Source organism: Lepidochelys olivacea (genome assembly GCF_965140295.1).
Source record: "Lepidochelys olivacea isolate rLepOli2 genome assembly, chromosome: 10".
NCBI classification, from domain to species: Eukaryota; Metazoa; Chordata; order Testudines; family Cheloniidae; genus Lepidochelys; species Lepidochelys olivacea.
In genome coordinates this window covers 6,993,338-7,021,257 of record NC_140420.1, presented here as the reverse complement: position 1 = coordinate 7,021,257, position 27,920 = coordinate 6,993,338, and the positions used below count along the sequence as shown (strand labels likewise).

Here is a 27,920-nt window from a genome sequence, read left to right as displayed (position 1 = left end):
TTTCAAACTGTAGGGCTATATTTATCAAGTTTTCCTTAGAATTTTTACAGGTTTTTTTTCTGGCCTGGTTGACATATGGCCAGAGTATCAGATCATCATAGAGCATTGTTGTTTGTAGCCTATTCATTAATGCTAAGCTGGGGGAAAATGCACTTCCTATTGTGAAATGCTTTCAGGGCAGTGTTCCTGTTGTGTCATTTGAGCCATGGCCGGACACTCTAAAACAAACTCATTAGCTAATTAATGACTGTCCCCCAGCCCCATGTGGCTGTACTTGCTGTGTAAGCAATATGCATATCATCACTGGCATCAGGAACAGGGCCCCTTTGTGGCTTTCTGGCAGCCACTCTGCTAGGCTAGCTACCACAGTAGCCTTGTCTAGGCTGAGCCAGCAGGATCTGCACCCACTTTTCCTTAGCTAGGAGATTCTCTTCCGCATGGTACATTGCATGGCGGTTCCCTTTGTTAGAATTCTGTAGATAGTACAGTAATTGGAAAGGTCTATTTGCTCCACCTTCAACCGGCTTTGCACATGGATTGCTCTTGGGCTGTGACAGACACTGAGGTGATAAATTGGTTCTGATGAGAAACTGGTCTTGTAAACAAAGGCTTCTAACTCTCTGACTCCCGCATCATTGAAAAGTTGTGAGGTCTCCAATATTCGATCGAGTGTTCCCAGCAACTAACTAAGCACCATTCCCACATATTTCCAATGAGGGGCTGGGTAACAGAGGAGGACTGGATGGAAAGCCTTTCACTATTAGGTGACAGGTCCAGATCCCAGCCTAGAGCAGTGGGGACCAAACGTGGTTCCTATCCAGCAGGGGCCATAAATTAGCTGTGTGAAACAAGTCTGGCCAGCTCAGCTCTGTCCTCAGTAGGGGTGTCTCCATCATACGAAACCAGCACCACAAGTGGCCCCCATGCTGGCAGACTCAGTAGAGTGACCAAGGACTGAATTGGATAGGAAGAAGGAACTCGCCTCTTGTTCCCAAAGGTAGTCCTTCTGGGCCAGAGTGGAGGAAGAAGGGGTGGGGAGAAGGCATCATGAGGAAACTTGTTCTGCACATTTTCTGTTAATGGAGGACCTCATTCCACAGGTTCTTTTCAATAGCATCAAATTCACATGCATAAAAATATACAATTTCCACACACCTTGGGCTTCATCCTCCATTTATCCATTGCTGGTGGTCCTAGAGAAGAAAAAGGGGACATATTCCTTCAGATACGGTTCATCATTTTAAACATTTTATTCTCTCTCCCAAGTTTCCTTCTGTTCCGGTTTTAATGGTGCTTAGCACCTCCCACTCAAGGTCTCATTGTGAGAGTCAGCATCACAGCTGGCATCAGAACTCAGGAATTTCTGGCTCCCCAGCCATCTTTAAACCACTAGGACAGTGGTTTTCAAACTGGAATGTAAGGCACTGGGTCGTGGTGGCTCTGGTCAGCACTGCTGACCGGGCCGTTAAAAGTCCCATCGGCGATGCTGCCTGGCTAAGGCAGGCTAGTTCCTACCTGTTCTGACACCGTGCTGTGCCCCGGAAGTAGCCCGCAGCAGGTCCGGCTCCTAGGCGGGGGGGGGGGGGGGGAAGGCACAGGGCTCTGCGCGCTGCCCCTTCCCCGAGCACCGGCTCCGCACTCCCATTGGCTGGTTCTCAGCCAGTGGGAGCTGGGGTGGTGGTGCCTGCCGGTGAGAGCCGCACTGAGCTGCTTATGCACCTCCACCTGGGAGCCGGACCTGCTGCTGGCCGCTTCCAGGTCATAGTGCGGTCCATGGTGCTGGGACAGGCAGGAAGCCTACCTTAGCACCCCCCTGCACTGCTGACTAGGAGCTGCCTGAGGTAAGCCCATGCCCCAATCCCCTGCCCCAGCCCTAAGCTCTCCCCAAGCCTGGAGCCCCTTCCTGCACCCCAAATCCCTCATCCCTGGTTCCACTCCAGAGCCTGCACCCCCAGCCCTGACCCTCTCCTGCACCCCAACCCCCTGCCCCAGCCCAGAGCCCCCTCCTGCACCCTGAACCGCCCCCATTCCTGGCCACACCCTGCAGCCCTCACCCCTGTACCCCAACCCTCTGCCCCTGAGTCCTCCCAAACCCCTCATCCCGAGCTCCGCTGGGTTGCGGGCATCAACAATTTTCTTCAACTGGGTCCCCAGAAAAAAAGTTTGAAAACCACTGCACTAGGCTAGGCTGCCTCTCAGAACATTTCACTCTTTGTGTGATTCAGAGCAGATACACCTCCTTTGTACTGAGCCTGATCTGTAGACCACGAAGGCCAGTGGGAGTTTTGCCATTGATGTTGGTGAAGACAGGGTTGGGCCCCAAGTTTGCACTGAAGATTGTGATGGTCACTGGTAGAACAACACCTTCTAATTGACTTTTGTTCTCAGGCGTTGTTTTTTTTTTTAGAAAAATTCCTGGGGAATTTGGTTCTTGTGAGTGGCTAATAGCCGGAGCCAGAGCCAGACATACAGGAGGCAGAGCTCTGCTAATGCACTTCACTACTGATCTGTACCAGCCCTGGCTCTCTCCTGACCAGAGATCAGAGCCAGCGCTAGGCATAAATAGTCTAATTGCTTAGGGCCCCGAGCAGCTCCAGGGGACCCCATTAGCTTTTTATTATGTATGTGGAGGCCCAAAATATTCCTGTTTAGGGCCCCCAATGGGCTAGCACTGCCTTTGCCAGAGATGACCAATTGCCTGGAATTGTTTAATGGTTTGGTGATGGGAACAAAGGTCCAAAGAGGACTAAAATGAGACTACTAAATTCCTTGGACCTGTGATCCTGGGCAAGGATTATTCTCAGAGGTGAGAGTCAAGCACTTTAACCCCCTTAAGTTGCTTCGCTCATATTTAGATGACTGTTGAAGCACCTCAAGCATTTCCTCAAGTGAGTTGTGGTCGCAATAATCAGGAGTCATGACCATACATATGTCTCATTTCAACTCCATTAATAGAAGCTTCTTAATGTGATTCTGAATTCTTCCCAGATGCATAAAGCCATTAGTTTGTACTGACTAACTCAGCACAGGAGAAGGAAGATGATGTGGATTTATCCACAACTCCATGTATACAGATTCTATGCTAGTCAACTAAGCACCTTACCTGCCCTCCCATCAGACACCCAGGACCTCTCCCACCCAGTGGCCAGCCGTGAACTGCCTATCTTGAAAAATAAACCATGGGGTAGACTCTCTTCCCCTTGCCAATGCCGTTCTTCCTCCCTAGTTGATGAAATCCTTGTAACCCTCTCCCAGTTAGCTGAGTTGCTAAAACTCTCTGGAATTCCTGGCAGACATCCCCAGTTCTTTGAACCACCCAGCTGCCCAGACTTTCATTCCCAGATGTGCTATGTGGGTTAACAGAAGTCTGTCTGATATCCTGCATATCTTCCTTCACCCAATGCACTGCAAATACCAGAGTTGTCCTTGCATGCTTGTAGCATCTGGAAATAGAACTTATGATCTTCAGCTTCCAAAGCGTGGGCCTCCCACCCAGAGATCTAAGAGCTTGGCCAGGCCCAGGAACTGACACAGACATGAAGGCTGTGTCTAACCTAGAACTTTCTTCCTCTGAGTTCCCACTGGTGCAGTGTCACAGGGAATAGAGCTAGTGTTTTAACCTAGCTCAGAGCAGGTCCAGATGACATTGTGAGGAATGATGGTGGCTGCCAGTGTCTTGTCTCCACTAGCCCTCCATCAGTGGGGAATATGAAGGGAAAAGTCTAGGGCAGACAAACAGATCTGATATAATTCCATCCACTGGTGGGACATGCACACCACAGCACTAAAAGGAAATAAGAATTCATGTAAAAGAACAGCACCCTGCTCATGCTTTTAATTAACAAACAATATTCTCAGAGCTTGGATGTATCTCCTGAAGTCAAGGATGTTGCTGATACACAACCTTATCACAATTCAGGTTGTCTTGGTATTTGCTGCACTAGAGACAAAGGGGCAGGGGGCGGAAATCAATTTTTTTTCTCCCCCAACTGAAAAAAAGGAGGAAATTGTCAGCGGAAAAAGATTTGTTTTCAAGTCTCTGGGGTTGGGGCAGGGAGTGTAGGGGAGATTTGTGGTGAGGGGGGAACGATTGGCTGAGTGATTTTCAGTCACTCCTGGGAGTGGGTGTGGTAGGGTTTGGGGAGGGGAACTAAGAACTGTGGGGTTTTTGGTCACTCCCCTGGCAGGGTGGGTCTGTCAGGATGTGACAGTCTGTGGGAGTGACATTTGTAATGTCCTCTTGGAGCGCACACAGCAAAATCCTTCCTCACACGAGGGAGACACGTTAAAAATCTGCCTTAAAGCTACTGCCATACATGGCCCTTGGGGGAGATCCCGCCAGGTGAGTGTGCTTCCATGGGGGGGGGGGAGCTAGGGTAGGAGCCACCTAGTGCGGCGGGAAAGGGGAGATGGACTCTTGGCTCTTTCAGAGATTTGGGAAGGGGGACAGATGTGTGAGGAGGGGTTAGGGTGGGGGTAGATCAGAGGTGGGTGCCCTGAGGAAGGAGAGACTTGGTTATTTGCCTTGGTCTCACTTGGCTGGGGCTGGGGCTGGGGCTGGGGCTGGGGTTGGGGGGGGGGGCGGATTTCCAAGCCTGTCCCTAAAATGATTGGGTTCCCCCTGCCCATTCCGTAAATTTACAGAGTGGGATCCCTGGGAAGGGAGAGGGGCTGGGATTTCCAAATCCCGCCCCCCCCCCCAAGGGGGGGAGAGTCTGTGATTTCCACGCCCCCCCCCAAAAAGGGGGGAGAGGAGCTGTGATTTCCATGCACCCCCATAGAGAGGGGAGCGAGTCTGTGATCCCCCCCCCCCACAAAAGGGGGGAGAGGAGCGGTGATTTCCATCCCTCCCGCCAAAGAGGGGAGAGGATCCGTTCCCCCCAGATGGGGTCGGGGAGGGGCGGGGCCAAGGCGGCGGTTCTGGGCCAGGCGGCTCCGCCTTTTGCTCTCCGCGCTCGCGCCCGCGCGCGCCCCCGCCGGGAGGGTGGCCTCGGGGACGCGCTCGGGAGTCGGGCGCCTCTGCCCCCCCCCCACCGCCCCGCAGCCGCCGCCATGTTGGACGGTGCGTGTGGGTGTCACAGCCAGCCAGAGGCGGCGGCGGCGGCCGGGCAGCCAGACCCCCGGGCCCCGCTCCCAGCCCCGCGGCGGAGGCGGCGGCAGCAGGTCCGTGGGGAGCCGGGCGCCGAGGGGAGGTCCCCTGCGCTGTCCCGGGTATGGGGGCAGCTCCCCGCCCCCCGGGGGGATGGATGGGGCAGCTCCGGGGGGGCTGGTGGGGACCCCCGAGAAGGGTGGGGTCAGGGGGCTCAGCGGCCTTGGCGGGGGGGCTGAGGGACGTGTGTCCGGGAGGGGGGGCAGGGCTGTGTAGCTGAAGGGGAGGTGCGGGGTGTTTGATGGGGCAGTTGGGGGGAGCTGGGGATTGGGGGGTGGGGGTGTGTAGGTGGAGGGGGGAGGTTTGGGGGGGTACGGGGTGGTAGGGGGAAGGTTTGGGGGGGTACGGGGTGTTTGGAGGGGGAGGTTTGGGGGGCGGGGGTGGTAGGTGGAGGGGGGAGGTTTGGGGGCTATGGGGTGTTTGGAGGGGGGAGGTTTGGGGGGCGGGGTGGTAGGTGGAGGGGGAGGTTTGGGGGGTACGGGGTGTTCGGAGGGGGGAGGTTTGGGGGCAGGGGTGGTAGGTGGAGGGGGAGGTTTGGGTGGGTATGGGGTGTTCGGAGGGGGGAGGTTTGGGGGCAGGGGTGGTAGGTGGAGGGGGAGGTTTGGGGGGTATGAGGTGTTCGGAGGGGGGAGGTTTGGGGGGCGGGGTGGTAGGTGGAGGGGGAGGTTTGGGGGGTACGGGGTGTTCGGAGGGGGGAGGTTTGGGGGCAGGGGTGGTAGGTGGAGGGGGGAGGTTTGGGTGGGTATGGGGTGTTCGGAGGGGGGATGGGGGAATCTGGGGATTAGAGGCTGGGGGGTGTATCTGGAAGTGGGGTTGGTTTTGGGGGTATAGGGTGTTCGGGGCAGTTTGGAGGATCTGGGGATTGGGGGGTGTATTTGGAGGGAGGAGGTTGTGGGGTGTGTCTGACTAGGGGGAGGTTAGGGGCTCAGTGTGTTCCCGGGGGCAGGTTGGGGGCATGGGTGTGTATTTGAAGAGGGCAGGTTTTGGGTAGTTTGTGGGGAGGCTGGTGTTCTGTGTGTGTGTCTGAAGAGTAGTGGTGGTGCCTAAGGGTGTGACTGTGACTGTGTGTGCAGCTCTGGGCCTGGAGAGTGTGTGGCTGGATTGTGTGAGTGTGTGTGTGGGGGGGAAGGGTGTTGGTGTTGAGGGAGGTCTGCGGTTTGTGGGGGTAATTTGTAGGGTTTGTTTGAATGTCATGAATGCCCTTTGGGTTCTAAGTAGCCATTGTTGTCTCTGTTAGGACGGTAACAGCAACTAGTTCCCATCATGGCAGCAAAGTCCGTGATCACAGATTTCAGACTTGGAAAAGCATTTCTAGGAATAGCCAGAGTCTTTATTACCAGGGAAATTATTTTCTTACAAAAAGAAAAGGAGAACTTGTGGCACCTTAGAGACTAACAAATCTATTTGAGCATAAGCTTTCGTGAGCTACAGCTCACTTCATCTGATGCTGTAGCTCATGAAAGCTTATGTGTGGGGGGGTGGAGGGTGAGAAAACCTGGATTTGTGCTGGAAATGGCCCAACTTGATGATCACTTTAGATAAGCTATTACCAGCAGGACAATGGGGTGGGAGGAGGTATTGTTTCATGGTCTCTGTGTGTATATAATGTCTTCTGCAGTTTCCACGGTATGCATCCGATGAAGTGAGCTGTAGCTCACGAAAGCTCATGCTCAAATAAATTGGTTAGTCTCTAAGGTGCCACAAGTACTCCTTTTCTTTTTGCGAATACAGACTAACACGGCTGCTACTCTGAAACCTATTTTCTTACAGTTTCTCTTTTGTGGTGTAACGTATACTCTGGTATTGATTAAAAACTGCCTGAAGGGATTCACCATAAACCTCCAAACTAAAGTTTGGAGCCTCTGTTTTCATCTGCATATGCCACAACTTCATGTTTTAAATTTACCTGGCTACAGGTTTCACTTGAATTTTGTTGGGTTAACTTCACAGCAGTTTACTCTATTTTTTAAAAAAAATTCTCAAGTTTTAGACATAAGTTTTGAAAACTGTATTTTGTTTGCCGAAGTAGATGTATGGATAATATCAAATGGGGCACCAGTATAATGTTTTTCTAGGCAGTCTGGTATTGAAGCTGTTGAGTGTTGTCCCCCCTCTTCCCCTCCAGTTTTGGTGGACTTGCTGCTGCAGATTAGTTGTAGGTGGTCAGTGTGCATAGTTAATTGTGCTTGAACTATGTTCAGTCTTATTATTGTCATTTAAATAAAGGATTATTGCATATTAGCTTGATATTGATTTGATTGATTGATGATTTGTTTCTGGTAGCACCAAGAGCGTGCTATGTGTTTTCTACTTAGTCACATAAAGTATAAAATTAGTTACACTTGTGATTTTCTTTTCAACTCTTTGAGAAACTGATATTATTTTTGTATTTTCAGCAAAGAGATACACTGTATTTTAGTCTCGCTATTTGCTCTGACTCTTCAGATATATTGCAGACATCATGAATTGTGTAAACTGGGACTTCTGGCTCAGGATGCTAGTCATTCTGATTCTTTTCGTTTGAGCTTTGCGTAATGATTATCTGCCCAAACATGTTTTTCTTTTATGGTAATATGGAGCTTCTTTTGGATGATTTTATACGGCGTAAAATATGGCCGAACATGGTTTTAGAAAATTGGAATGTTAGAACACAGTAAAACGTAAAACTTTGCATGCAGTTTTACCTTTTTTAGACTACAGCTTAGTTTGGGCAAAATAGAAAAAGGTAAACCTTTTGTAATACTTTTTCTGGAATGGACGGATACTATTATTACACTCCTTCCTAAATGCTATGTTTTCAACTCATTTTTCAATAAATTATTTTCAAACAAATTCAGATGTCCTCCTTTCTTTTGATCTTAAATGTTTGTTGTGTTGGCTTTTCATAAAGAAGAGCACTAACATATACCAGTGAACGGTCAAAAGTTTTAGCAATTGGTAAACCAGGCTGACAAATTTTCAAGTATAGATCAGTATTTTACTGACATTTTCAAAGCTACCAAGGTTTAAACTATCCCTAAATATGAATGTCCCTAGGTTAGCTAGATTTCATACTAGCTGGAAAGCATTGTGATGAAGTTGGCACCTATATGTAGGTACTGTTGCTAACTGTGACTTGCCTGACTGATATATAATAAAGTAAATAGAAGCATACACTAATATGGCATATCATATCCTATGTGGTGTTACATAGCAGAGATAAGACTAATTATTTTAAGCCACTTTTAAAGATGCTGATAAATGAAAACAAATGTTAAGATTTATAATGGTCACTGCCAGGCTTGCTAGGTCCCAAATGTAATTTAATAAAGATTTTTAGGTTAAGTTATAATGCTCTAGAGAAAAAACAATAACCCTTCAGCCTTCCAAAACCATAGTTACAGAATGCCATCTACTCTCTTGGCCGACCCACTAGTAGAAAATCCAGGGTGTCTGGCTTGTATGAGTGCAGTAATGCTATCTTTCTGCTTTGCCTTGTTTTGATGTGGACAGGCAAGGTATCAAAATATATTGGTATCCTGCTGCCTTAAGTGCTTCAAAGAGCAGGATTTTAGTATATTTCAGTACCTTGCCAGTTCATAAGAATGCAACAGGCACAGTGGAGAGGAACAATGTGCATGCTCTTGTAAAACAAAATGGATAGGTCTAATTTTGATAATGTCCTTTTATTGGGCTATAGTATCAGTGAGTGCTGCATAGTATACTTAAACTCCCAGAATTCATGATTTTTGGGTTGCTGGTGTAAGATTGCTTTTCCTATTTTGTGAAAAAAAATCTTTTCAAGCCACGCACTTGTTAGACAGTATGTGAATTCAATGAGCACAGCTTTCTTGATCCTGCCCTAAAATACTGTTTTAAAAATTGAGCCCATTAGCAAATGGGGCAGCGTGGATGAAAAATACACAAGCACCAACTATTTTGTCCTGGTATTTTACTATTGCAGTTGTAACTTTGGATTTAGAGATCTAGGTTTTCGTTGGCTATATTAGATAATGTTTCTAAAGTGTTGATAAATGGAGAGATTGTGAGATTAACTTCTAAAGTTAGCTAAAAATTCCATTAGAAAGGTGGCTTTTACAACCCATCCATTGAGCTGCTCTCCTCAACAAGACTGATCTAAGTAAAAGAGCTCCTTTTAAACGTTGTTTATCAATTTATTGAAATGACAAACTGATAAAAGAAATGTAAATGTTGGTATTTTGTCCATATCTTGAAGCTTAAACGTTTATCAACTTTTGCTTTTAAAAAGAGCACCAACTTAAAAAAAAATTATGCTTCAGTCTGAAAATATTTTGCCTACTAGTGTTAAAAGTAACTCCTTAGGGTTTGTCTACATTTGAAAGGTAATTTGGATTAAAGTAGGTTGTGAATTTTTGAAGTGCATTAGCTATTCCTGAATAACTCCATGTGTAGACAAGCTTCGAGAAGCATAACTGAAAGATTAGAGGGAAAAATTCTCTATCTTTTCAGTGGGTTCACTTTGTGCATTTGGCAGCACTGTGTGTATGGTCAGTTTAATTTTTGCCGCATAGCATTTAGCTATTTTCCTCTTGTTAGTACTGATTTTTCACACATCAACTGGTGAGAGAACATTACAGATAATAGGCAAATGTGATTTTGTAAAATCATAAACACTGATGTGAGTACTTAGGCATGTGTAATACCTATAACTACTTTTAACACCATGTTTTGAAATTTATTACATTTCAAGTGGTTTCCCTTTAAATGTAAGTAACTCACGTTTCTGAGCTGTGATCCTACAAACTCTCATATGTGCTCAAATTTACTCACATGTAAAGTGAAACACATGTATGAACGTTTGCATGATTGGGGCCCTGGTAAATAGAAACAAATTGATGTTACGAACTATTTTTGTGTGTTTCCAGATTGCTTGCAGACTCGGATTCAGTAATATTTTAATTTTGATTGTAGTCTACTTTTACAGTATTTTTATGTGGAAAGATACTTGTCAAACGTACATATCAATTTATTACCCATATAATACATGCCCCAGATTGTGAGGATTTCCTTCTAAATATTATGTAATATATTAAAAGCATAAACAGTTCGAACTAGTTAAGTCTCTCAAGCAATATTCCCTGGATCCCTTCTAATAGCATCCTAGCTTCCTGGTGGTGCTGGGCACTTAGAGCTGAATAGTCCAAGGTCTAAGAAAGTTCATTTTCCTAGATATATAAAATCTTGTTTTCATCAAAATAAATCTTCTCAAGTTTTAGAAATATATCATCTGTTTTCCTTGAGCTGCTTAATATTTGTTGGTCTCAATTCCCGTATCAGACTTCTTCCTCTGATGTTGCACTATTCTCCCTGTAGATTGTCAGCTGCTCCTTTCTGTGCTCCCAAAGCTGTGTTTGTAGTTAGCTTTATTAGAGTTGCCTGCAGTTGCTGAGTCCCCTGAAATGTAGGTTTATTTTAATAAATACAGAATGTTGCAAAGCATAGTAAGTATAGGATGGCTTTGTTCCAGAAGCCATACTGTAGGGGGAGTTCTTGAGTTGAATCAACTCCCAGACAGACAGTAGGGTACAAAAAGTTTTTATTGTCTTTGTTCAAGATCTCCTATTCCTTCTTCTACTTTGGCCTCCACAATCATACTACATCTTGTACAATTGGATACATATATGTTTTTGAATTGTATTAATGTTTGACACCTGAGTGAGTTCTGGTATGCTTTTTCCTCTTCCTGTAAACTTCATCACCCTAAACATCTAGATCCAAAGTCTTGACAGAAATCCTCTCTTATGGTACCCTACAATAAGTCTACTTAGCTGCACATTAAGGGCTGATGTTTAATTTTTCTAGCCTGTAGCACAATATTTGTTTTTTTTATATTCACGCATTCTTTGTTAGAAACTCTCAAAACTCTTTTGTTAGATTGCCGTAGGTTCTCTTTATCATTTTACTGCACTCAAAAGTGTGCTAGGCACCTCCCTAAGATGTTGCATTTTTTCTTCCATCAGGTTGGTAAATCTGAAAGTCAGTTTGCATTGTTATGAGTCCACTGTGGTGATAGATAAATGCAGGGTCATTTTTACCATGCGTGTGATTCTAGAAGTGACTGTATAAAGATAGACATGGGGCCTGAGGATCTTGGAGTAGATGACATATCTCCATCTTTTAGGTCTGAAGAAATTGCCCCCAAACATTTAATTCCCCTAATTACTTCATGACCCTACTCCTCATTTTGACCTGATAAGCTTTTCTCCAAGTTCTCCAGATATTCTCTTACAAAATGTAGTGGTTTCTAAAACTAAGTTATCAGTCTTAAGTGTTTTGGAAGCTGAACATAAAAAGGAAAATCAGAGAGTTTATGTCTCTTGGGCCTGTTCTGTTTAGCTGTTAGTTACAACAAATCATAGAGAAGTCTTTCAGAGTGTGTATCTGTATTAGCCTCAAATAGCATCAAGGATGACTTATAATCATATTTAAATTCTTCTTGTTTCTGTACTGCATTAGAAATCTTAATTTTGAGATTTATGGTCAGTTGTGTAGTTTTCTGAACATTTACAAGTGCTATAGTGTTAGAACAAACAAAATTTTAAGTAGGATCTTTGCAGAGAACTGTATAATCTTAGTACAGCTGTTAAACCTGCCTGGTTAAACCACTTCTGCACACTTAAATAAAAATGTCTCATTTACTATTTGTTATCTGTGTTTTTGTCAATTGCAATTCGTCCCACTCTGAGTTTGTTTTGTAACTTAATAACTTTTATCTTAATTGTGCAACCCTTACTCCTGCTGGTGAGCAATTACTCTCACAAACAGTTCTTTTAACCTCTGTGGGACTACTCACCTGAGTAATTGCTCACCAGCTTGAGTATGGATTGCACAATTCACAAATGAGACCTTCATTTGCAAGAGGTATAATACTAAAAATTCCAAGTAATTGATTTATGCAGTTCTTCTATTCAGTGAGGAAGGGCAAACCAGTGTGTTTTAAAGATGGCTTCCTTTCAGATTTTTGTCTCCCAAATTTTAATAGTGTGATATCTGAGGTGGCTTCTTTCTTCTTGAATCAGTTCTTAATCTGTTCACATTTTCTACCTTGGAAGTCTTCAAGAAATGTCTAAAAGCACACTACATGGTGTGGCTGAACTTTGTTTTTTGAGTTATTGCTCTTAGGGCCAGTACTTAGCCATTCTTGATCTTTAATATTTTTATCCTAATTTTATGTCTTTATATTGTCTATCGTCCTGCCTCAGACACGTGCATAGTGACACACTCTAATTTCTTTCTTTTGCAGGTAGAAAGCCTGCCCTGATTCACGCAGTTGTGTATGTCATTAGCTGGGCAAAAGCAGCATCAGTTAGCACCTGGGTGAACAGAAGCTTTGTCTTTATCCTTATTTTCTTAAGGGTGCTACTGTTTGAAGCAGCAGTGATTCTCCAGGCAGCTTCTATTGCCCCAGTTTTTTTCTCCCTTAATGTTCAACGCTGTCTGGGCAGGGGCAAGGCTTGTACCAACAAGAAGGCAGAAATAGGAGAGGGTAGGTTGGTGGACTCTAAGCATATAAAATTAATGTCAAAATAATTTTAAAATATAAAGATAGGCCATTCATTAATCCTGATTTTCACTTCTAAACATGAGTATAACAGTACTTATAATGACAGGTTTCAGAGTAGCAGCCGTGTTAGTCTGTATTCGCAAAAAGAAAAGGAGTACTTGTGGCACCTTAGAGACTAACGAATTTATTTGAGCATAAGCTTTCGTGAGCTACAGCTCACTGAGTACTTTTAATATGGCCTTATTCTCTATTAAATGTCTATGGAGAAGGTGATCTGTCATTGGAATATATGTAAAGGAAAGCAGTAAAATAATTACTTGAAATCCAAAGCTTTAAAGCTTTTAATTATTCAGATACCTAATTAATCAGCAAAGCACTTCACCAGCTTGTGATATTGCAGGAGTGTGAATAGGAATGGCTGTTTGGGAAGAGGGTGAGATGTATGAATCTTACACCTACCCATCAAGTGAGACTAATAGAATTTTTGTGAGGCTTAAAAGGACCGGTGTCCAGGTATTCTATCATTTAAAAAAATGTTCTCTGCATAATAACCAGTTGGAAGTATGCAACTGACATCTGTTCTCTTATTTACTGAAATATTTTCCTCCTAAAGCATGAACTGGCCTATTTTATGATTGCTAACTAGTGCTGTGTTTCATGCACTGACTTTTTAAAAGGCTTTGAAGCATTTGTTGTGAGGGTCAGAAACAACTAATTTTTGCTGTTGTGCAAAGTTCACATAAGTTAAACGTTCAGTTTACCAACCCTGTAGTGCATTTCCCAGAAAGTAAAGATAATGCCTTAGTTGGTATGTTGGTAGATTAATAGTGAAGTAGGTGCCAAGTACCTTTCTCATTAGGACGGTGCAAATGTAGACCAGAAATCATTAGTTAACACTTTAACCATTACTTCCGAGAATCTCTGTAGTGTACTCCCATCTGTTTTAATACATATGATAGCTGCGTGCTGCTCAAAAGATCCAGAAGGTTGTTAGTTTTCATTGCTGTAAACTTTATAATGGTGCAGCCCACTTTTTTGGGGCACTTTTTGCAAAGGAAGACTAACTGTTTTATCAACATTATAAATCTTTTTACTAGGCTAGCACCTTAATGAGAGTTATTTTTTGTGCTTAAGTTCTTCCGTAAATTTGGTATGAGCATGAAATATGCAAATATTCTTAAATTGATTTCTGCCTTTTTTTCAGAATTACGATTGCATTGGAATTGAAGTTGTAAACCTTTCTGTGATTGTTTAAATGTTTGGAACACACCAGAATGTATTGAATTTTTAAAATTAAGAGAAGGATTGGGCAAAATCACTTTTTAACTGCTCCACTGCAGAGAACTGTCTACATATCATCAACGAGCAGATATTTGTGTGTAATTTTTAAAATTTACAAATTGACTAATTTATGAAGTATTGGGAATTCAATAGACTAAAATGCCATTTTCAATTGATGGTTAAAATGATTTCTTAGCATAACTGGTTCAGGTAAGCAGACTGAAAAGTATAATTAGGAGTTTTGTGTCCTTCATCTTCCAGTTAACAGTAGCTATAGTTTAACTGTTTTAATTTCATGAAGATATGAATTTACTATGCCTTCAAGAAAGCATTTTACGCTTGCTTTCAAAAGTCAGAGCATGTCTTATAATTTGGCATGCATAATATTAAGAAATACACTGCCTGGTGGTAATTCCATACTTCTGTGTTGCAAGCAGGTAGATTTTTGAAGGATCTAGAGTAGGATTGTTTTATGGGCTGCTTTTAATATCTATTTTTATGTGTTTTTGAAATACTTTTCAGTTTATGACCCCGATCCATTAGAATGCTTAAGCATATGCTTAACATAAGGATATGAGTAGTCCTGTTGGCTGGGGACTACTCAAATGCTTAAGGTAAGTACTTTGCTGGATTGGGGCCTTGTCATTATCTTGGATAGCTAATCAAAATTTCTAAAATAATAGTATTCTGAATTCAGCAATGGATTTTGTTCTATATATCTAAACGTACAAACTGGTTTGAATGCTACAGGATAGTTCAGCCAGTCTTCTTTTAACCTTTCGTGGTCTGTTTGCAAAGTTTATGATTCTTCTGCAGTCCTTTTTTATTCTCCTGAAATCATATTCACTAACTTTTCTATGAAGGGGTTTCTTTCTTTTTTTAAAAATGGAGGATAGGGAAGGGAAGCCTTGTGCTGTTTTCTATGACAGTACTGCATACATGAAATATTTTGGGGAATTTTTAACATTAAAAATTCAGAGACTGAAAGTCTACCAGTTGGGAGGGAAAAGGATTTTCAGTTAGGGCTTTTGTCTACCCTAGAAGTCTGTACTGTAACTGGACACTATAGTTAAAGCAGTGCACCCCCCCCCCCCGTGTGAATGCAGTTATAGTGGTATAAAGGAGCTTTATACTGGCATAGCTATTCCTATAAGGACAGGTTTCAGAGTAACAGCCGTGTTAGTCTGTATTCGCAAAAAGAAAAGGAGTACTTGTGGCACCTTAGAGACTAACCAATTTATTTGAGCATAAGCTTTCGTGAGCTACAGCTCACTTCATCGGATGCATACTGTGGAAAGTGTAGAAGATCTTTTTATACACACAAAGCATGAAAAAATACCTCCCCCCACCCCACTCTCTTGCTGGTAATAGCTTATCTAAAGTGATCACTCTCCTTACAATGTGTATGATAATCAAGTTGGGCCATTTCCAGCACAAATCCAGGTTTTCTCTCCCCCCCGCCCCCCCCCCACAAACCCACTCTCCTGTTGGTAATAGCTTATCTAAAGTGATCACTCTCCTTACAATGTGTATGATAATCAAGTTGGGCTATTACAGACATGAAAGTTGCGATATTACAACAAAAAAAACTTCAAATCCAGACTCCAGCGAGAGACTGCTGAATTGGAATTCATTTGCAAATTGGATACAATTAACTTAGGCTTGAATAGAGACTGGGAGCGGGTAAGTCATTATGCAAGGTAACCTATTTCCCCTTGTTTTTTCCTACCTACCTTCCCTCCCCCCCCCACGTTCTTGTTAAACCCTGGATTTGTGCTGGAAATGGCCCACCTTGATTATCATACACATTGTAAGGAGAGTGGTCACTTTAGATAAGCTATTACCAGCAGGAGAGTGAGGTGGGGGGAGGTATTTTTTCATGCTTTGTGTGTATAAAAAGATCTTCTACACTTTCCACAGTATGCATCCGATGAAGTGAGCTGTAGCTCACGAAAGCTTATGCTCAAATAAATTGGTTAGTCTCTAAGGTGCCACAAGTACTCCTTTTCTTTATTCCTATAAGAGAAGGGGAATAACTTTACCAATGTGTCCTCTTTATAGCAGTATAGTTGTATTCACCGTAGGACAGGGGTTCTCAAGCTGGGGGTCGGGACCCCTCAGGGGGTTGTGAGGTTATTACATGGCGAGTCGTGAGCTGTCAGCCTCCACCTCAAACCCCGCTTTACCTCCAGCATTTATAATGGTGTTAAATATATAAACAAGTGTTTTTGATTTATAAGGGGGGGGTCGCACTCAGAGGCGTGCTATGTGAAAGGGGTCACCAGTACAATAGTTTGAGAACCACTGCCCTAGGACTTTTACAAGTATAACGATATTGGCTTAAAAAAATCAATCCTAACTGACATAATTGTACCAGTAAAACTTTTAAGTATACTCCAGGGCTTTTGTTTTGACTCTTCAAAAAAAAACAACCCCCAAATCTTAAAGCCCCTTTTTAACTTCAGTGCCTAATAAACATGAGAGAGACTATGTTAAATGCATGAGGTTCATGAAGATCAACCTCTGCTGTATTTTTGTTGAAACCCCTGTTTTAATTATTTTTTATTAAAAATAGTGATTCTTGCATCGATTTCTCTTCATGGAATACCCAAATAGGAGGGATTTAAGCTCTACCCCCTGCTGACACAACCACTGTTTGCATGCTAAGCAGATGTAATAGCATTCCCATCTCAATCACACCTCTTTACTTACAGGTTGCTAAATTGTTTTGAGTAAAGCTGTTATATTGCTACTCCCAGCCTAGAGGGCAGGGGAGAGGAAAAAACTCATTACAGCTTGGTGATTAACATATTCATGGCATTTGTAATGTCACTGTTTCACAGAAAACAGTTTATAAAGCTGCTAAGTATATAGGGGTGTGTCAAAAAGGCAAACATCAAGGAGGAATGAAAGTCAGAAGAAAAGTATTTAAAAATATTAGAGGGATTTAAAAACATACATGCTTACATATAAGAGCTGTTAAAAATTCAAAAAAAGTATTGGATGTCACCTTTAAAGATTTAACACGCTATTCAGTTAAGATGTGGGAGCTCAGGATGTGGCCCACGCAGTCTCTGTCTACACTGGCAAGTTTTTGCGCAGTAGGGCAGCTTTCTGCGCTGTAACTCCCGAGGTGTACACACTGCCCGCCACTTAGCGCGCAGAAACTGCACAGTTGCAGCACTGTTTAAAAAAAAACAAAACTAAACAAACCCCCACCCTGATGAGAGGTGTACAGCTTTTCGTGCTGGGGGTACAGTGCTGCGGTGCCAGTGTAGAGGGCAAGAAGAGAGAGACAGTGTAGACAGCGAGAAGAGGGACTGAAAGGAGAACGCGGCGTGTCAGAATGAAGCCACGGAGTAGCTCTTAGGTGTTATGGAGTGCCAAGCGGACACGCTCCAGGCGATACTAGCTCTTCAAACCGAGCAGCTCCTTGCCTGCCCTCCACTGCAGCTGCTGTCGCAAAACTTTTCCCCGTGCACTCCCCAGACACTGCCAACGCACTCTTACAACCTCCTGGCCCCAGTCTGTACCCGCTGCATTCCACTCCTGCCCCGTCACAGTCCAGCCCTACGGACTCCCAGTACCCACTGCACTCAACACTCGTCCCTCTGCAGTTTAGCCCTGCTGAAGTACAGTACCTGCTGCACTGTACTCCAAAGGAGAAGGTTGGATATGATACCTGAACATACACAAATCTTTAACCGTTCCAGGACCTTACCTCCTCCTTGGACCCTCTCTTCCCCTGTTCCCCTCAGTACTGATAATTTTTTTTGTTTTTCTTTCTCCTCCGGTTGTTGTTTTTTAATAAAAGAACTGTTTTGGTTTGAAAGCAACTTTTATTCTATTAGTTGAAAGCAAACAGAGCCCTGCAAAACAGGCAGTTTTCTTACACCTTCATAGTGCATCGTCTGCACCAATCACAATCACCTCCTAGCTTTACAAGCACTGCACTCCCAAGCATAGCAACAAATATTAGTGGCTTTCAGCTTCAAATTGCTGTCTCAAGGCATCTCTGATCCTTATGGGCCTGTGCTGCACCCCTCTAATAGCCGTGGTCTCTGGCTGTTCAATTTCAGCCTCCAGGTGCTGAGTGTCAGCAGTCCAGCACCGAGTGAAGCTTTCACCCTTCCCTTCACAAATATTATGTCATGTACAGCGCGCGGCTATAAGCATAAGAATATTGTCATCAGCCAGGTTGGCCTCCCATATAGACAGCGCCAGCGAGCCTTTAAAAGGCCAAACGCACACTCAACAGCCATTCTGCACTCGCAAAAAGAAAAGGAGTACTTGTGGCACCTTAGAGACTAACCAATTTATTTGAGCATAAGCTTTCGTGAGCTACAGCTCACTTCTACACTTTCCACAGTATGCATCCGATGAAGATCTTTTTATATACACACAAAGCATGAAAAAATACCTCCTCCCACCCCACTATCCTGCTGGTAATAGCTTATCTAAAGTGATCACTCTCTTTACAATGTGTATGATAATCAAGTTGGGCCATTTCCAGCACAAATCCAGGTTTTCTCACCCCCCCCCCCCACACAAACACACTCTCCTACTGGGTTTGTGTGGGGGGGCGGGGTGAGAAAACCTGGATTTGTGCTGGAAATGGCCCAACTTGATTATCATACACGTTGTAAGGAGAGTGATCACTTTAGATAAGCTATTACCGGCAGGAGAGTGGGGTGGGAGGAGGTATTTTTTTATGCTTTGTGTGTATATAAAAAGATCTTCATCGGATGCATACTGTGGAAAGTGTAGAAGTGAGCTGTAGCTCACGAAAGCTTATGCTCAGATAAATTGGTTAGTCTCTAAGGTGCCACAAGTACTCCTTTTCTTTTTGCGAATACAGACTAACACGGCTGTTACTCTGAAACCTGTCATTCTGCACTCGCTAAGCCTGTTGTTGAACCACTCCTTGCTGCTGTCAAGGTGTCCTGTGTATGGCTTCATAAGCCACGGCATTAAGGGGTAGACTTGGTCTCTCAGGGTCACAGTGGGCATTTTGACTTCCCCTATTGTGATCTTCTGGTCTGGAAAGAAAGTCCCTGCTTGCAGCTTCCTGAAGAGGCCAGTGTTCCGAAAGATGCTTGCGTCATTCACCTTTCCAGACCAGCCTGCGTTAATGTCTGTGAAATGCCCATGGTGATCCACAAGTGCCTGGAGAACCATTGAGAAATACCCTTTCCGATTAATGTACTCGGTGGCTAGGTTGTCTGGTGCCAGAATTGGAATATACTTGTCATCTATCACTCCTCCGCAGTTAGGGAAACCCATTTGTGCAGAGCCATCCACAGTGTCACGCACGTTGCCCAGAGTTACGGTCTTTCGGAGCAGGATGTGATTAATGGCCCTGCACGCTTCCGTCAACATGAGTCCAACGGTCGACTTTCCCATTCTGAACTGGTTAGCAACCGATCAATAGCAGTCTGGAGTAGCCAGTTCCCACACTGCAGTCGCCACGTGCTTCTCCAACGACAGGGCAGCTCTCATTCTTGTGACCTTGCGCTGCAGGGCTGAGGTGAGCTCATCACAGTCTCATGAATGTGGCTTTCGTCATCTGAAAATTCTGCAGCCACTGCTCATCATCCCAGACGTGCATGACGATGTGATCCCACCACTCGGTGCTTGTTTCCTAAGCCCAAAAGCAGTGTTCCACTGTGGTCAGCACCTCCGTGAATGCCACAAGCAATCTTGTGTCATAGCTGCTACATGTGGCAAGATCAATGTCGAACTCCTCTTGCCTTTGTAGTTTAAGGAATAATTCCACTGCCACTCGTGATGTGTTAGAGTGAGCAGCATATTGATCAACAGTGCGGGATCCGTTCCTGCAGACCGAAGAGGCAGAGCATGCAGTACACAAACGGTTGAAAGATGGCGCCAAATGTGGACGGAAGCACAGGGATTGCTGGGATGCGAAGCGATGCATCACGGTGCATTGGGACAAGACCCAGTATGTCCCGTGACCCCCTCCACCTCCCCACAACTCTTAGCGGCACAAGAGGAAGAGATGCTTTGTGGGATAGCTGCCCGGGGTGCACCGCTCCGAATACTGTTGCACCTGTGAACACGCTATTGCAGCTGACAGTGTGAACACACAACAGCGGTTTCCCTTCAGCGTTCTCTGAGCTGCGCGATAACTCTGCCAGTGTAGACATATCCTTATATACTGAGGCATTTTCTGTGCCAGAGAATTTCTTGAAAATTTCACCATTCATGCTAACAGTGGTTCAGTTTTACCTCTTTCAACACTGGGAGTGCTAACATAATCAGCCTGTTGGTTTCTGACATCATTTTCAGCACCATTTAATTGGTCTTGTTATGAGCTGAGTTAGATGGCATGATGCTGAAAATGATGCCAGTGGCCACTGGCTGATTCCTTTAGTACTTCCAATTTTTTCCCCAAGAACTTCCCTGGTGTAGACAAGGTTTTACTGTACACAAGGCTATAGATAGGTGAATAAATCAGGTGCTGAATCTTTTGTGCACAAGCTGAACTGGTGCTGATATCAGTAAGAGTAAACAGAAATAAGCTCAGCTGAGCACTGTTTTGGAAACTATGGTTAATTCTTGGGTTGACCTGCAAGAAGTACTCTGCCAAAACCAGGGAAGATCAGATGTGACATTCCTGACATCTGTAAGGTTTTAAAAAACAGAATAGTTCTCTTCCATGCTTTTGTTGGAAGACCAGTCAGGTAATTTTTATACATCCTGCAGAAACACATAATGTAAAAAAAATGCAATTACTCCCCTCCATTCTCCCCCCCCCCTCGTTTTCAGATCACCTTTAAGACTGTAGCAGTTTCCCATCTTTGACAACCTGTCCTTCCTATTCCCATCCCAATGCTCTGTCTATAGAAGTGGAACAACAGTGAATTTAAAAAGAAAAGGAGGACTTGTGGCACCTTAGAGACTAACAAGTCCTCCTTTTCTTTTTGCGAATACAGACTAACACGGCTGCTACTCTGAAACCAGTGAATTTAAAGTACTTCTACCTTTCTGTTATGCTAATTTTGGAAACATCAGCAAGTAAGTGTTTGTTTTGTTAACGTTTGCTCTCTTGTGTTCAGAGCACTATTAACATTTAGGAAAAAACTCTCCTTGTGGTAGAGTAAGGAGATTGTCAGTCCGTAGTTCTGTAAAATGGATAACATGGACGGATCTGAGAAGGTTGAGTCAAAATCCAAGGCACTGTAACATTTGCAACAGCCTTGTGTTAAACAATGGAGTTCTTGTTTACAAACTGAAACCTCAATTTAATATTTAACAATATCTGATTTAAACATTGACAAACAGAGGAAGGCGTGGTCCCGCATACCCTTTGCAGATAAATGGACAATGGCAACTTCTTGAGAGCAGGCTGATGATGACCTACTAAGGAAAAAGATGTCATCTGCTGCAGCTCTTTCAAGGATCTGACTGGCATGGAAACACTACCAAGCACTTCAAAGGGGATAACAAAATTGAGGGTGATCTTAATACACCCATTCCCTCTCCTTTAATGAAATGGTTGCTGTCAGCTTAACGCACATATGCTGGAATTTTACCAGCTCAAAATGCAGTCAATAGCAGATTCAGCACGATGTACCCACACATTTAGGGGCAGTATTGACAGATTCATAGCCCCCTCTGCCAGTAGATGGACATCAATAGGTTAGAGCAGTGGTTCTCAACCTGCGGCCCAATCAGCACACAGCTGCAGCCCATGTAGCATCCTCAGGGCCATACAAGTAGTGTGTGTGTGTGTGTGTGTGTGTGTGTGTGGCCCATATAACACATACAGAGAGCTGCATATGTGGCCCACAATGGTAAATAGGTTGAGATTCACTGAGTTAGTCTCCTGTGCAATTTGACTGGGTATAATGGAACGCCTTGTGGGGAGGTAGAGGGAGGGGAGGAAAGAGGGTATTGGGGGAGGGGTCTCTAAGCAAAAGAGTAAAATGGCCAAAAAGCACAAGAGCAAGCTTGACTGCCCCTTCCTCATCTGAGGAGGGAGAGCTCATTCAGAGAAGGAGGAATCTGACAAATGCATGATTAAGAGAATAACACTCTGGGAGTATCTCCAGAACAAGAGGAAGAGAGTGAAAGAAAACTGTTTTCTTTTTTAAAATAAAAAAGAAAGGCTTCATGCTTTTTCATTCCATATTCCTCCTCCTCCTTGTCCTGTCAGTTGTGGTCAGCGGCTCTTGTTCTTCATCTCTAAGTTTTCTTGTCAGAGGAGTCCTCTAAGCTGACACCATTGACCTACCCATGTCTACTGTGGGGGTTAGGTCAACCTATCTATGTTGCATGGGGTGTAAAATATTTCACAGCCCTGAGTGATATAGCTAGGTTGATCTAATTTTTAGGTGTAGACCAGGCCTTGTCTTCACTACAGAGTCAGCCTGGGCTCTTACCAATGGTGCAAGTAGAAATAATTTCTTGCTGGTACTGCACTCATGGGAGGGACACAAGGGAGGGGGTCATGTGACCTCCCCACGTGAGCCTCCATGTTTCTGATGGAGATGCATCCGATGAAGTGAGCTGTAGCTCATGAAAGCTTATGCTCAAATAAATTGGTTAGTCTCTAAGGTGCCACAAGTACTCCTTTTTTTTTTGCGAATACAGACTTACACGGCTGTTACTCTGAAACATGTGACTCCTCTCTCCCCTGCCCCCAGCCGGGGGACCCCATGCTCTCCCCGTCCCCTCCGAGACCCCCCTTTGTATATACAAACATAAACATGCATAACTTCTCACTCCCCCGCCCCCCAAATATGTAGTATTCAATTTGTTTATATGGGAGTTGGGTGAGGAGCCATTTCAGCATATGTATGACTTACTAAAGGACAAATTTTAAGTAGAACTGTATTTATGGTATTGTACCCCAACATTGCATTTCAATGGGGGTTTCAACTTCCTTTTTAGGAACAGACTCCTGAAACTGTTATCAGTTCACAAAAGGGGTCCATAGTCCTGCAAATAGTCCCATTGTCTTCAATGGGATTGATCAAATGATTAAGGATTTACAGGCTTAGGTTCCAAGTTTCTAAGTTGTTCTGGACGAAACTGACCATGCCTGAGCTGTCAGATCGGATGGAGCTTCATTTGGATAAAGGTGGGCAGATGTGTGATAAGTCTTAGCTCCGTTGCTAAGATGAGGAACGTATTTTCAGCAAAGTTCTTGGCAGATTCCTGAGGCAGCTGGTTTAAAGCCGTCAGTGTCCGGCATTATAATAATCTTCACTTATAGTTCTCTCACCCACAAAACTGGAAAATGAGGCATTTGTTTTCTTTGTTTTGCTGCTCCAGTTCCAGTTAACAAAATGCATGTTAGACTAGTTGGCTGCAAAGAAGAATTCTATGTACACTGGGGACAACACCTGATTCCCGTCAGGCTGCAGAGCTGGGCTGACATCAGAATCCAAACATCCTCTGGTCAGTGCAAGCAGAGGAATTCCTCAAATGATTTTGACTTGATGTGATGCAGTATGGATGTCATGGATAATTCAGACCAATGGGGAGAAACAGAATCAAGAACACTGTTTAAACACCTTCTGTCCCCCCACTCCTCTCATCTTGAGGATTCCTGACCAACGTAATGGCACAATACATATACTAACAAACTTAAAGCCTTTGTTTAAGTTTGTTAGCACATGTATTGTGCTGTTAAAGCCATATAAAGAATGAATGCCCTTTAAGGAGCAGAGCGCAGCTCCCTGACTGGAAGGGAGGGCTAGCCCCAAGTCTTTCCGGTACCCCGTATCTGCTGAAAATTTCTTGCCGGTACTGCGTACTGGAGGGTACCACCCTACTTGCACTCCTGTCTTTTACTCAGGTACTGTTGCCAACCAACTCCTGTCCACACATACAGTCCTCTGGCTTGAGTCTGCTGGTACTTTATGCTCTGCATTTTAGGATGGGCCAGGTCAGAAGGAGATTACTTTGACGAATAAAAACTGCTGCTCTTCCATACCTGTATGGTGTGAAGCAGTTGAGCTGGGTGAAGGAAATCTAAAACTCAGAGTGAATAGTTCGACAGGCTGAATTGATTCGTGCTGGAATGTTAATTGAATTTTGAGCTGAATATTCCACAGCAACATTTGTTGTTTAATTAGTTGTATCACTGTAATACCTGGGAGCCCAATTTATGGTCCAGGACCCCATTATGCTAGATAGTGTACAAACTTCTGCCTTGTATTCATTTGGAATTTCAAGACAAGTGTTGAGTTTGTTTAAAAATCACATTAATTCTGTAACCAAAATCTAGCTTGAAACTGTCAGAAGTTGTAAATTTGACCCACAGACTCCTTTAGATAGGTAAGATGCTAGAACACTATCTAGAAAGAAAAACTGTTTTTGTCTGGATTAAGACCTCAATATGCACAGATTTAGCTGCAATTCAAAATAACAGTAATAGTTTTATGGTGAAAGCCCAATGTATAGCAGAAAATGTACATAATTTTCAGTGGCTAAATTTTTGAGCTAATTATATGATGTGAGCACACTGAATACTTCAGATAGATGTGTTTACATTTAATTCACATTTTCTCTTGATAAGAAGTTTACTTTTGCTTTGCAGGCTTCTTAACTTCTGAAACAACAGGCACACTTCATTAACCGGTAATAAATTCTAAACGAAATGTCCTCCTACAGGTATAGCCCCAACATGCCTTAATTTTCTCTCCCCATGTTCTTTTGAAAGTCTCCCTCCACCTTTATTTCAGTCTAAAATAACACCCAAGTAGACATGGTAATCTGCATTTATTTCAGATTTCTACACTTTTTTTCTAATTTTGGAGTACACAGTATAATTTTGGTTATTTTCCTTACCCTTTACTAAGGGGAAACTGAAGTGCTCTCATTCAGGTAGGTATTTTCTATTGTACTATTACTATTGCATTAATCTGCATTTAGAATGTTTGGCTCAGTGCATAATGGCTTGACCTATACTCATATACAGTTCTATCGTCTTCTATTATTCATTACCTGTCTAGTAGTCTCTGTATTACTAGTGAGAAATAAAGCAAAACATGAAATGAAGCTTGTATACTGTCAGTGACATTTGACCTAGCCATAGGCAAAGGAATGTGTTGTTTTGAAAGAGACTCTGCCAAAGCTTGTAAGTCTAAAACTAGATCTACTATGTAGCTGTGACTTGGATCATTTGTCGTGATCTGCTCCACTCTTCCAGAGAGTGTTGCACTGTATTCATTCTGGAACACAGTTGCTTTTCTTTTCAGTAATACCACCTGTGTTACAGGCTGCAGAATGAAACATACAAATCAAGTCCTGAATCAAAGTGACCAGGTGATTAATTTATGTTCAGGCACAAAGTGAAACTTGCCATTCGTTTTTTCCTTTTCAGTAAACTATACTGGTATGTAGAGATACTGTACATAGAGAACTCAGCTATTATAACAGATGATAGGTCCTTTAAAATTGCATGTAATAAAAAGTGGTTTGATAAAATATCTGATTAATGTGGGCAGTGATTTAGCTACACAATGGATGTCCATACACCGTGATAAAAATTAAAGATAAAATGATCCCTTGGAGCTTCAGGCTCTGCTGAAAAATCAGCATGGAATCTAACAATCTTGTAAATCCTGAATATGCAGACATTTGGAGAAGCATATCTTTGTGCTCTAACTCTTTCTTTAAAGAAACCCTTTGGCCACCTGTCCTTCATGAAAGCTGGCTTTGTCCTCTTGTTTATGAAAGGGGAGTGGAAAGCTTCCAAAATGTGGCTTTTGAGGTCGTCCCCCTCCTCCCCCCCCCCAAAAAAATTTAAAGTTTAAAGAAGGCCCATGTTTAGACCTCAGAGAAGGGGGACTGATTTTTCTCTTGAATTGAACCCTTGGTCAATCCCTGCCTCTAATTAGCTTTCTTAAATAATGTGTGAGAGAGATTGAAGAAGGGTATGGGGCTGGCAGTAAGTTCAGTGCCTTCATTATATTGCTTTGTTATGAATCAGTAGGTTTTCTTTTGCTGTACAACAGCACTGGAAAGCTAATATGTATCCTTATTGTCTTTTATGCATTGTGCTAAGCTTCATAGCTTCTTTTAATAATCTTCTTTGAGGCATTACAAAGTACAATTGCTCCTTTTCCTGTTTGGCTGTGGAAACAAGTGTTTGTATTAGAGTACTTGAATGTGGACTAGGAAATACAACAATACCCATTTGGTTATCTATTCATTCTATAAGAATTGTTTATGAATATGGCAAATCTGTGAAACAGAATCAGTTTGAGCCTGAGGATATCTTTCAAAGTGGTGTGGAGTTAGAGAATGAAATCTAAAATATTTGAAGCCATATAGGACTATAAGCATATATCCAGTATTAGAAAATGTATTTGCATACTATCATTTTTCTGGACTGTCTTATTAGCAGGGTGGATTTGATTTAAATCAAATTGATTAAATCACAAGTCAGGAAGACTCGATTTAATTATGGATTTCTACATAAAAGTGCATTCTTGTTGGTTGTTATAGCCGTAATATGTATTCTTCACAACTCAGAGATAGATGTAGGTTTCATTTTTAGAAGGTACACACTATACATTTTTAAAGTGATTGATTTTGAAAACTTTTCAGATCAGTTTTACAGCTATATCAGAAAATGAATGATTGGTTATTTCATTTATCAAAGGTAAATTGAAGCAGATATTTATGAAGTCATTGGGAGGTGAACTATCTCCAGTTCAACAGGTTAATGATTAATATTTGGAGGATTTTCATGCCATGCTGTATTAGGAGGAGAACATCACCTGACAGATATTTAAATTGTTTTATTTAACTAAAACAACAACGTTCTATATTCTGGATTTTTTTCTTCAACAGAAAACATATAATATTTTAACAAAACAAGCATATGAATTTTTGAATTTAGCTAAACATTCAAGTTTTTTAAAATCAGGTTTGTTTTTGTTAAAATTGTTTAACTAAAATAGTTAAATGAATTTTTTTGTTAAACAAAAATTAAATTGACTACGTCAGCCAGGTGAACATGAGAAACTTACAATATTGGCTTCTGCAGCTAACTCAGTCCTCTTCACCTTCATTTTCTTGTTTGTTCATAATCTAGAAAAGAAAAACAAGCTTTCCTGCTTTTTCAGGTCCCAAATGATTTCTCAATTTGGAATGAATTAGTCCAAAGGAAGAAAATATTCTTTCTACACCAGCAGAAGCAGCTACTGCTGTTAAAAGTGAGATTAACACTTCAACAATCTCTGAATCCAAAGTGACTTCCACCAGTTCACTGGTGTTACTCTCTTTAAAACATCATCAGCAAACATATATTTCTTGAATGGTTCTTATTCCCAAACTGGGTCTCTTTTACAGCCTGCTGCCATTATAGGTTTTCCCTTTTAGTGAGAGAATGGTATGGTAGATCTCAAAATCAATGAAGGCTATACCCAGAAAGACATCGAGACTTCTGGAATATGCTGCTCAAGTAGTTTCACTTTTATTTCTACTGCCTGTCCCTCCCTTCTCACATTTATCTCCAGATTTTTTCTCCTTGTCCAGGTCTGTTCCGCCCCCAACAATCTTCTGTTCATTGAACTTTTTGAAACTTTGCACTTTTAGAGAGAGATTGACTCTGTGTACACAAATTTGCAGAGGGACAATAGGGTTGAGGTCTGCTATTTCTCATATCTTTCTATCCATCCATCTACCAACCAACCAACATTTGTGCTGTTAACAAGCATGTTATCTCTGGAGACCCAAATCCACAGTTTGAAAACTGCAAAACTAAGCATCTCTGATGGTATCTTCTAGACTGAGCACTGAGTCCCATTGGGTAGATAGAAAGATTATCCTAAATAATTTATACAGAAGCCCCTGGAACCCCATAAGATTGGGCCCCTAATCCATAAACTATTGGAACTCATTTACAAAACTTTTCTTAAATATTACATGAATATTTTATCTCATACTATGGAATTAGAATTTATAATTCCTATTCCATGATGAGAT

The 27,920-nt window shown here is 42.8% G+C and overlaps 1 protein-coding gene and 1 long non-coding RNA gene across 5 annotated transcripts in view; one reads left to right on the top strand and one right to left on the bottom strand.

The window, feature by feature from the left end:
- Positions 1-27,358, bottom strand: LOC311527055. The gene is made up of 2 exons (XR_014713229.1): positions 26,963-27,358; positions 1-1,193 (listed from the first exon to the last, which is right to left on the bottom strand). It is a non-coding gene; the product is annotated as an uncharacterized lncRNA (long non-coding RNA).
- The window catches only part of EPN2 (epsin 2), a 70,813-nt gene continuing 47,119 nt past the window's right edge, over positions 4,227-27,920 (top strand). The window contains exon 1 of one of the 4 annotated variants that reach the window (XM_084640651.1): positions 4,227-4,342. The gene's annotated coding sequence lies outside the window, so the exon portion shown is untranslated. Of the gene's footprint in view, positions 4,343-5,033; positions 5,212-24,794; positions 24,810-27,920 lie in introns of those variants that run through there. The other 3 variants (XM_084640649.1, XM_084640650.1, XM_084640653.1) reach the window with 3 other exon arrangements.